The sequence below is a fragment of the Pseudophryne corroboree genome, chromosome 1, assembly GCF_028390025.1.
Source record: "Pseudophryne corroboree isolate aPseCor3 chromosome 1, aPseCor3.hap2, whole genome shotgun sequence".
NCBI lineage: Eukaryota > Metazoa > Chordata > Amphibia > Anura > Myobatrachidae > Pseudophryne > Pseudophryne corroboree.
This window is the reverse complement of record NC_086444.1, coordinates 244,773,190-244,784,887: the sequence shown is the minus strand read 5'-3', so window position 1 is coordinate 244,784,887 and position 11,698 is coordinate 244,773,190. Positions and strand designations below refer to the sequence as shown.

The 11,698-nt window shown below is 42.2% G+C and overlaps 2 pseudogenes; one reads left to right on the top strand and one right to left on the bottom strand.

Annotated features, from left to right (window-relative positions):
- Nucleotides 1–220: 220 nt before the first annotated feature.
- LOC134948927 (5S ribosomal RNA) lies at nt 221–339 on the bottom strand (annotated as a pseudogene).
- Nucleotides 340–1,321: 982 nt separating this feature from the next.
- LOC134951320 (5S ribosomal RNA) lies at nt 1,322–1,440 on the top strand (annotated as a pseudogene).
- Nucleotides 1,441–11,698: the final 10,258 nt, after the last annotated feature.

Here is an 11,698-nt window from a genome sequence, read left to right as displayed (position 1 = left end):
TGGGTTCAAAAATACAGAAAATAACAGCTGGAGGCCTGAAAAAATATATCTATATGAATCCTAAGTAGGTATGTAAATAAAATTATACCGATATTAGGTTGATGATAAGTCAGCTATATCTCTTGTGAGTAATATTGAAGAGACGAATGGAGTAGATAAGGCTTGAATGAGTAAGATGAATCTGCTGTCAGTGTTAGACGCTGAGCAAACCGTCCAAGAACTTCTACTAAACTGAGTATTCCTCAAGAGTCTCCCACTTGAGTACTAACCCAGCCCAACACTGCTTAGCTTCCAAGATCGGAAGGATTCGGGCGTTGCCAGTGTGGTATGAAAGTAGAAGGGATATTTGATGTCGAAGGCTCGGGAATCACTGATGAGAGTTCACGAAATGGAGAAGAAAAAGAGTAGATGTAGATTGGAGAGGAAAATAGGGGATCTGCTGCCAATGTTAGACAGGGATGGTTACCCCTGAATCAATGGTGAGAGTCCTGAAATTAGAAGAAGTTGGAAAAAAAAAAAAAAAAGCGAGGAGAGAAAGAAACAATGCTGGTCTATGGTTGTTTAGGAAAGGTTAATGGTCGATAAGCTATAGGTACAAATAGACAGTAGTCCTGCAGAAAAATTATTACGGATATGCCTACCAATTACAGGGTGCTGATAGTACCTGTGATGTTAATAATACCAAATGTTGAGGAAAGCTGATTGTAAGAAAATTGGCAGAAAATAAAAATGATTTAAACCATAGAAAAATATCTATTTGATGCTATCAGATTGATATCATGTGTCTCAAAGAGATATCAAGTTGGAAAATTAGCAAAATAGTAACATATTGGTGACAACAGTTCTATAATAAGGAGAAAAATAAATTGTAACTTTTATGTCTCACTGATATCAGAACTGCAGAGATACATTACATAATAATAATAGTAGTAGAAAATGCTACTATAAATCTTTGCTCCAAGTGGATTTAAGAAAAGGCAGAAAGCAAAGAGAGAAGAAAAAGAAAAACTTGAAAAAATATGAAAAAATACTGAGCCAATAAATATGTCAGTTGTAGGATGTTACGTGACTGCAGGTCTGATGCGGCTGTCTGTGTCCTAAACAACCATAGACCAGCATTGTTTCTTTCTCTACTCGCTTTTTTTTTTTTTTCCAACTTCTTCTAATTTCAGGACTCTCACCATTGATTCAGGGGTAACCATCCCTGTCTAACATTGGCAGCAGATCCCCTATATTCCTCTCCAATGTACATCTACTCTTTTTCTTCTCCATTTCGTGAACTCTCATCAGTGATTCCCGAGCCTTCGACATCAAATATCCCTTCTACTTTCATACTACACTGGCAACGCCCGAATCCTTCCGATCTTGGAAGCTAAGCAGTGTTGGGCTGGGTTAGTACTCAAGTGGGAGACTCTTGAGGAATACTCAGTTTAGTAGAAGTTCTTGGACGGTTTGCTCAGCGTCTAACACTGACAGCAGATTCATCTTACTCATTCAAGCCTTATCTACTCCATTCGTCTCTTCAATATTACTCACAAGAGATATAGCTGACTTATCATCAACCTAATATCGGTATAATTTTATTTACATACCTACTTAGGATTCATATAGATATATTTTTTCAGGCCTCCAGCTGTTATTTTCTGTATTTTTGAACCCAGGCAGTCCAGAACTATTACTCAGTATTTACACTGTAAAAATTTGTTCTGTGTTCCCCTACCCTCCCCTTTTCCACCCCCCCTCCTCTTTTTGATATTTTTGACAGTATATAATTCTACTACCATTTTATCGATTTTTGCTAATAAAATTTGCATATATTTTTTATCATTGTTTCTTCTGAGACTTCTATACATATACATATAAGAGTGCGCCCACAAAAGAGTCTTCTTTTCTCTTTTTCTGTTGCATGTTTCATTACTGACTCAGGGTGCACCACCAAATTTAAGATTAATTAGAAAACATTGGTTTTCTCTTTTTACTCATTGCATTTTGGTCTCAATATTATCTATTAGATACATTATTATTTTCCAGTGCGGTATACCCCCGATACACGTATCTCTTTCAACAAGCAAGAGAATAATACTTGATGATGATGATGATGATGATGATGATGATGACGACGACTATGAATATAATCTTTATCTTATATAGCACTGATGTTATGCAGTACTGTTTATTGAGGTGATCATTATATAAAATACTTAGAGTGAAATTAAACAGAAGCAAAGAGGTCCATTACAAAGTAAAGTACAATCTAAAAGGTGTAGGGTACATGTGATACATAAGGAAGCAGTATAATAATTTTAGTTGGTGGTAGAGAAAGCATGTGTGGCTACTGTATAGTGGAAGTGTCTCTGTGTATATTTACCAATATTACACCAGCAGTTGGCAACTAGCATTTTTGTAAATAAAAGGTAGTGGCTAGATGGAAACATGAAATTGAAAGTTGTTTTTGGATTGGGAGTATTAAATGCACAATACCATTCAATTGCCTCCCAATGCTGTAACCATTTGCATGTTGTGGTTGCATCAGATGCGACCAAGCCAAGCTGGGCTTTCCCTGTTATGGTCACACCCATGCACTGTATCAGAGTATAGTTATGTATAGCAAAAACTTCAGCCTACTGCCCCCAACCACTACCAATACCCACTTCCCATCCCTTCAAATGAAAGTGTGACTTTGAAAGAAAAATCCTTGTTGTACTGCATTAAGTACAACAAAGATGTTTCTTTCAGAGACATCCTTAATTTTGCGACAGGCAATGCCCCATGCCCCCTGAGATCCCAGCACCCTAGGCAGATGCTTAAAGCTGCCTAATGGTAGAGGCGACCCTGATAGTGAAGTTGGTACAGCTAATGTCAGGATCACCATTCAATGGGTGAAATTCAATTGTTTGAAAAGTCGGTTGGGTGTCTGTTTTTTCCTGTCTATTAGAACAGACTCCCAACTGACTTTTCAAACATTTGAATCTCCCCCAATATGCGTAAAACAGCAAAGGCACTTGGGCTCAACAGAAATGTTTGTCCAGTAGTTCCTGTTGCTGCTGTGATGGTGTGCATTGGTAATACTTTCCAGATACTTTGTAATCTCTCAATATTATATGTTTTATATGTGTGAGAAGAAGATGATGTTTGAAGTAGGGAACAGTGCAATCATCACTAATTGCCATCCACATGCTGGAATTAGCATCCCATAGACTGAAATATGAAATGCCTATGCAATTCCTAAATGTATTGCTTACTTTGAAACATGTTGCTGATTCATTGTGTGTGGTTCTTTGATCACACCCAGGCTTGTCCACAAAGGTTACACTGTCTGAGTTTAGCACCCCACTAGTCTCCACCAAGTTCTTCTCCATCATTTCACCACTTTCCACAATCAATAATCGCTAGGGGAATCTGTTAGGAGAGTGAATACTAACATAAAGTACATGGTGATCCTATTAATTAGCCGGACCTTTTATTGTATTATCAAATATAACTCACAAAGGGGTAGATATACTAAGCCTTGGAAAAAGATTAAGTAGAGAGAGATGAAGTACCAACCAATCAGCTCCTGTCATTTATTGAGTACAGCCTGTAACATGGCAGATAGGAGCTTATTGGCTGTTAGTTTATCTCTCTCGATTTTATATCTCTCTCTCCCCCAAAGTGACGTGAGAGTAATGTGCAGGTGATTGATCTGGGCACTCTTTCTTCTTTAGTCAATATGAGTGCTGACTTGTGGAGGGACTTAAAGGCTGGGGGCCTTGGGACAAGGTAAAAATCTCTCCTGAAGTGTCATCTGAGATGTAAATCTCACATAAGGGGTGATGCACTAGACCTTACAGAGAGGCAAAGTAAAGTTTGCCATAGCAACCAATCAGCATCATTTTATTGCATTTGCTACTGAAGTGATACTTAGAAGCTGTTTAATTGCTATGGACAAATACTTCAAATTAGAATAGGCATATCCAAACTGCGGCCCTCAAGCTGTTGAGAAACTACACATCCCAGCATGCCCTGACACAACTTTAGCATTCTCTGACAGCAAAACTGTGTCAGGGCATGCTGGGATATGTAGTTTCACAACAGCTGGAGGACCGCAGTTTGGACATGCCTGCTTTAGAAGGATTGATACATCTCTCCAAGTCACATGTAATTAACAACCCTGGTCTCACCCAGTATGCAATTTACCTGATAAAATTGTTAGAAAAAAGAAGATTAACAGAAACTATATAGACAATTGCTCAATCATGACACTTTGAACCCATACATGAATACTTGATATAACTATAACTTTCAATTTGTGTTTTTTAATTTATCTTTTTTACTGCTGCTACATTTATTAATGAGAGTGGATGCAGATAAGTTCCCAAAGGATGGGATCCCAGTGGTTGATATACCAATACCGGGATCCCGAAGGACATCACAAGCCCGGCACCTAGATACCAACGCAGCTCGGGATACAGGTGCCAAAATGTCGACAGCCTGAATTCCAAACGTCGTTCCAGCGGGACCTGCTGCCACAAGGGGGGGAAGGGGTAGGTTTAGGCATGAGAAAGAGGGTTAAGGTTAGGGTGCAGGGATGGGAAGGTTAGGGTTAGGTACCGGTGAGGGAGGATTAGATTTCGGCACTTAGAGGGGGTGGAAGGGTTAGGCACCATGCAGGGAGGATTAGATTTAGGCAGTGGGGAAGGGAGGGTAAGAGTTATGCACCACCTGGGAGGGTTAGGCACCACTAGGGAGGGTTAGGTTTAGGCACCCAAAAGGGAGGGTTAGGGTACGTGGCAGGAGAGGATTAGGGTACTTTACAGGGGGGCTGTTGAGATTCTGATGGTTGGGATCCCGCTGTTGGTATTCTAAACGCCAGCATCCCGTCCATCAGGAAATCACACTGAACCTCCTGAGTGCATTGGGCTTTCTGTACTACAGTATTTCACACCCACACCATTGTTTGTTTGGACCTGAGTTTTTGTACTGCCCTTAGAGTACATTGCAAAGATAGCTACTACAAAAATGATAACATATACATAATTGTAAATGCAAGAAATATTTAACAAGGCAGATTTTAATAAAGGTAATGTGAAAGCCTTCTCTTAGCAAGAAAAAAATGTCAGATGTGTTGAAGGTTGAGCTGGACAGGTCACCCTGACTAACATGTGTCTGGCTGGGTATACGTTCAGATGGTCGACAATGTTAAGGTCGACACTCATTAGGTCAACCACTATTAGTCAACAGTGACATGGTCGACATGGACAAATTGGCAACACATGAAAATGGTTGACACGTGAAAGGTCAACACATAAAAAAGTCGACATGGCTTTTTTTTTTTTTAAATAGATTTTTATCTTTTTCATACTTTAAATACTTTTTCATACATGTGGACCACGATTGGGAATAGTAACCTGTGCCGAGTGCAGTGGTAGCGGAGCGAGGCACCTTGCCTGCAGCATGGTGAGCGAAGCAAGCCATGCAAGGGGACGTGGTACACTAATTGGGGTCCTGTTCATGTTACGGAAAAAATGACACCAAAAACAGTTAAAAAATCCATGTCGACCTTTTCATGTGTCGACTTTTCATGTGTCGACCATTTTCAGGTGTCGACCATTTGTCCATGTTGACCATGTCAGTGTCAACCAATAGTGGTCGACCTAATGACTGTCGACCTTAACATTGTCGACCATTCATACCGGAACCATCTGGCTGCATTCTGACAGGTTACAAAGTACAACTAGCAGATTTATAAAAATCTACTAGTGCTCTAAATGGGAAAGTTACTCAATTTGGTAATCACTACTGCTGTAAATACACACATTTTTCCAGTTCATATGGAGTTTTAAGAGAGTAAGAAAGTTGTGCATTAAACCACATTTTCAGGACAATTGGTTACTCAGTAGTCATAGGAAAGATGACTATATAATTTTATTGCTCTCATTTAACATTTTATGTTAGTATTATTCATGCCCTAACACGTCCATTGTACTTCAGCCAATAAGTTCTATACTGCAGTAAAACCAAATAGTAACATTTAAGCTGCATAAACACAGCACTGTACAAATACCTGCATAACTATACTCTGATGACATGAGTGCATTTGGAAATGATGGACAGAATGATTACTAGTATTATGTACAGTTGTTGTCCATGTGCAGACCATACTTAAATCCAAAATGCAGGCAACATATATGAGCTGTCATGTACAATGCTGTCACATCGCTGTGACTGCATGCTACTATAAAACCCCTGTTCTAATTCATTCCAAAACATATCAATCCACCTTCTCTTTCGCCCTTTGTTATTATCATTATCATGTATTTATAATGTGCCACAAAGCTCTCCAATGCCATATGGGACAAAGGGGGTGTTTCAGATCTAATCACTGGGCTGCATTTCTTGCTGTCCTGTGATCAGATAGTCGCTGCCTACAATGGGAGTGTATTTTTGCTGTGCAAGTGTGCTTTCCTATGTATTAGCAGAGCTGCTAAAAATCAGTTTGTGTAGTCTCTGCGCAGCCCAGGACTTAAGGTGTGTACACACGGTGAGATTTTTTCTTGAGATTTTGATTATAAAGTCAAAATCGCAAGAAAAGTTAGTGCAAATCGCAAGGTGAAAGTCACCTTGCGATCCAGATGCGCGGCCCCGCCAGGTCGGCATCGCAAGAAAAGATAGACTGTGCAGGCAAGTCAATCCTTGCTAGATCGGTGTACTATCTAGTTCATCTAACATGTCAATGACATCTCACATAAGCCAAAATCTCACATAAGCCAAAATCGTAAGCACACATAGTCCATATCTCAAGAAAAGTTAGTCAAAATCTGTCCTTTCTGGGCTCCGGGGAGTTCAAGGGAAATCGCAAGTAAAAATCGAACATAGCAAGGATCTCACCGTGTGTACACACCCTTACTCTTCCAGTGCGATTGAATCCTGCTGATCGGGGCTGGAGCTGACATCAGACACCCTCTCTCAAAACGCTTGGGCATACCTGTGTTTTTCTGGACACTCCTTGTAAATGGTCAGTTGCCACCCACAAACTGCCTCTTCCTGTCAATCACATTGCGTACGCATGTGCGAATGGATCCTTCACACCATCCCGTCGCTGACCTGGCGATGACCATTGTAGCTTTCTGACATGCCTGCGCATTGCAGTGCATACACATGCGCAGTTTGGACCTGATCGCCCGCTGTGCGAAAAACGCACAGCAGCGATCAGATCTGAATTACCCCCAATGATGCAAAACAAGGTAAACTAAGCAACAAATAAAAAAGGTGATCAGCACACACACACACACACACACACACACACACACACACACACATAAATATTAACATGTGTATGGGCTTATAGTAGTTACATGAGTGTAGGGGAAATGGTTGAAACAAGAGGAGAGAATACCCTTCCAGTGCTACCCTTCCATTACTGCACTATTCCATTACCGAAAGCAAATCTTCCTCTAATGGGCAAAACCATGTGCACTGCAGGGGTGGCAGATATAACATGTGCAGAGAGAGTTAGATTTGGGTGGGTTATATTGTTTCTGTGCAGGGTAAATACTGGCTGCTTTATTTTTACACTGCAATTTAGATTTCAGTTTGATCACACCCCACCCAAATCTAACTCTCTCTGCACATGTCACATCTGCCCCACCTGCAGTGCAACATGGTTTTGCCCATTAGAGGAAGATTTTGCTTTTGCGATCTATGATACCCGGGCAAATAAAGGTAAATGTTATTGGGTGAGTAGATGATCTTTTACCTGGTGATTATGTCCGCTTTACAGTATCTGTATACCGGGATACCAACTTAAGATGGAGGTTCGTTCAGGATACTTCAGAGAGGTAAGGAATATATGTCTGCACAAGGGGGTTATTCAGGGAGCAGTCTCAACTCAACTTCGGTTTATTAAAGGCAGTGGGAAAATCAAACAATTTGAACAATAGTAATACTTTACAGTAAATTATCAAGTACAGATAATAAGCAGTTGGTCTTCACACCGTAGATTATGCCAACACTGTCATAGACTGTTTAATTATTCAGGCGTTGCATATCCCAACGCCGTCCTTCTCAGCAGTTATACATGTTTACCTGAATTGGTTATATTGACTTATTATACTATTCAAACCTTAACTCAAATATTCAAACCGTTACCATCAAAATATGCATGCATAAGAAAAACAGTTTGTTACCAGTTACAATTATCTGATTACCCTTATTGAGTATCCCATGTATTTAGAAGTAAGTATTAGTACAACTTATGTTCTTCCGCCTGTGCACAGGTCTGTAACCCCCTTTAGAGCGTGTCCACAAGTGGATATATATGCATATATATATTTAGTCTTTCTTAGACATGTCCCTGTAGTGTAAATAAAGGCCTGTCCTCTCTGTGGCCACACTGAGGGAAAACTGATCCACTGCCTTTCCCATTCGCTCTGGGTAATTCTGTTCAGGCCTCCTTTGCACTGTACCCTGGCTGTCACAGTTCATCTGACGTACAATGTCACTGGTCTGTAAGGCCCGGCAGATAAGCATCGGTGGCACTAGCACTGTGTGTGCTGTCCTTTCTACTAAGACTTAGGTCATTTAATGTAAGAGGAGGCAGTTTGTGCTATTGCTGGCAACAAGTTATACTGTGCCACAGACAAAAGGGGTCTATACTCCTAGAGTAGTGCCAGATGCAATGTTTGTAGACAGTGTGTGAGCAGGGACCCTGTTTACTTGTACAGAATCCTCCCTGAGGATGGAGTTACCTCTCAGTGCTGTCTCTGGCTGCTGTATCCACAACACTGTCTCTGCATGGATCTCTCCCTGTTAGGGCTTTCTCTGTAGCTGCTACTTCCTCTGATCTTATATGGGCAGTGAGCTGTTACTGAAGAAAGCTCACTGATCTCCCTCTATCCTCCAGAGGAGTCCCTTGCTGTTGCTGCTGGGACTTGCACAATGATACTAGTGCTGACAGGACACTCTGGAACTGACACACAGGAACTCAGCCTCTGCAACTCACTCAGGATCCCACTGCTTGGTCTGCTGTGCTCTCTGCTGTCCCTGTTCCCTGTTTACAGCACTCCTCAGTCCTCACACACATCTCTCCATCACTCCACCCTCCCTCTGGGCTCTCTCTTGGGATTGGCCAATCAGATGAGAGGTGTGGGCTGTGTCCCCCATCACACCATCCACTGTTGCTAGGCTCCTAGAAAAAGGGGGGAAAGGGTAAAGCTGCAGGTTATGTCTCTGTTTATATGGCAGCCCAGAGTATACAGCTGTCCTTTTTGGCAAAAAGTCCAGGCTACACAGGTTCTCACAGGGTCCTACGTGGATCACCTGGTACAATAAGGCAATTTACATGTCAATTGAAAGGAGCATGAGTCCTGTAAGTTCTGGAGGATACCACATTCATACCCGCTTGAATGATGCGTGTGCTCACGCATTTGTCTCTCCACATAGTCATAAAGTCCATTTTTTTACAACATTGACAATTTACCGACATGAAATACATTGGGTTGCAGGTACTGAAACAATTACGTTTTAAACCTCAATGCATTTAGTAACTGTAGAGCAAACACGTTTGAAAATCACATTAGTATAATCATTACAGATCAGACATGAGAAGGGTCTATAACTAATGGGCAAAAATCCCTGTGTGCCTCTTCCATGGCTTTCTCGATGCCTGCTGCAACAGTGAGATAAATTCTTCACCACTCATTGAGGTGTACTCATAGTCAGGACGATGCAACTCTGGAAAGAGCCATTTCACGGCCTCTTTAGCTTTCCCCTGGGTTTTTGCAGGATGGGGAAATTTAGGGATGAGCATAACTGAATCTGATGCATTGGGTTTAGAGGATTCTAAGTCTTCCTCTGTGGCCTTGTGGGTCACTACTTCTGCTTCCCGGTCCTGATCAGTAGCGTTTGAATGAGCCGGATTGAGGTAGGCCATATTGGAATTGGTGTCATCCATCATTGTAGGTCCACACTGAAACGGCCGAACAGTTTCTTGCAGGTTCTGTTGCGTATATCCACTTGGTTTCTCAAGGTTAGCTGTTCTTCCCAATAATGCACTCTGCGATACAGCATTAGGATCCTGTTGACTGCATACAGATGGCCTCTGGTTTACACTTTCTGTCACGTTTTCTGTGGAATATATTCTATCTTCATGGCATCGGTAGTGACGTGGATGACCTCCACGGTGTGGATGGCACCAATAATGCCTGCGATCTGCTGCATACCTGCTGCCCTTCACTGGAGCACCTCCTGGACCGGTGACGTTGACTGCCCGTATACCTTTCTCTCCATTGATTATGTCAAATTCCACCATCTCTCCATCTCCCAGGCTGCGGTAGTATTTTCTTGGGTTGTTCCTCTGTATGGCCGTATAATGAACGAATGTATCTTGCTTGGTGTCATCACGATTGATGAATCCATACCCACGTTGCACATGAAACCAGATGACCTTTCCTGAAATTTTCCTTGTGCGGACTGGAATGTCAATATTTAATATGTCAGTTAACTCATTTGCATTTATATGGCATTGCCTGCCATATTGTGGCCATCCTTCTTCAGATGGTCTTAATTGGTCTTAATCTTGTTGTGTCCCCCGAGGCTCGGTCTCCGTCCTCGGAGCATTGGAGTTTAAATGCTCTGTGCAGCGGCATTCTCGTTCGATGTGGCTAGCTTGTCTACACCTTCTGCAGATTGGTCGACCTTGAGAGTCGTCAAATTGATCGACTGATCTCCTTCCGTCCCCCCGAGGAGGGTCCCACCAATCGCTCGATGGCCTCTTTCGCTCCATCCTCCACCTAGGCTCAACAGGGCCAGAGTTTTGCTGCTTCATCATGTTCCGCATCTCCCTTCGCATCTCTGCCATCTCTACAATAAGATCCTCCAGTTGTTTCTTCAGGGAGTGTAGTGAGTCAGTGGATGGGGCCTGAACACCTTGTAGCGCCTCTTTACTTTTTGGTGCCTTCTCAGCACTGGAAAACGTAGCACCACGTGGACATGAGTGTTCATGAAATCCTGGCATCTCTGGGAACTCCACGTTTCGGTCTGTGCTAGTGCCAATCACTTTGATTGCAGCTTCTTTGATGTCCAGAAATTAACAGTCTGCTTTCTGCAACCTTAGCAGCCGTAACTGCGCTTGCACATTTTCTCCCATGGATCCCTCAATGAATTGAGTGATTAGGGCCTCCTCCGTATTTCGGACTTCCTCTGCGTCGACAGCCTGTATGGTCCGTAAAGCTTCCTGCAGGTTTAGAGCATAGTTACGGAGAGTTTCTCCTGGTAGTTGCTTACAGGCGTAAAATTTCATCTTCAGTTCGGATAGGGTTTGCGTTTCAAATGTAGTGGCCAGCCTCTTCAACACTTGGTCTACGTCCTTCCTCTTATCCAACGGCCATGAGATAACTTCTCTGAGGGCTGATCCTTTAAGTTGGCCGATTAATATCTCCATCTGCTGTTGGTCACTTAGAGGGTATAGCCGAAACATAGATTTCATTTAATTTTTAAATTATGTTAGGGTGTTTCCTTTTGAACTGTGGGCATCCCCACTGTATGCTGGGAGCCATGGTGCCCCAAAGTAGTATGGAAGAGTAATTGGGTTAGTTTGCACCATTGTCATGGCTGTCTGTCCTGATCTGCTGTGTTCACTGCAGGATGCCCTCTCCAAGGTATGTTGCTCCCTTGACATTTCCTCTTGCTTTGGGCCTCCTTACCTTGAGCTCCGAATCCT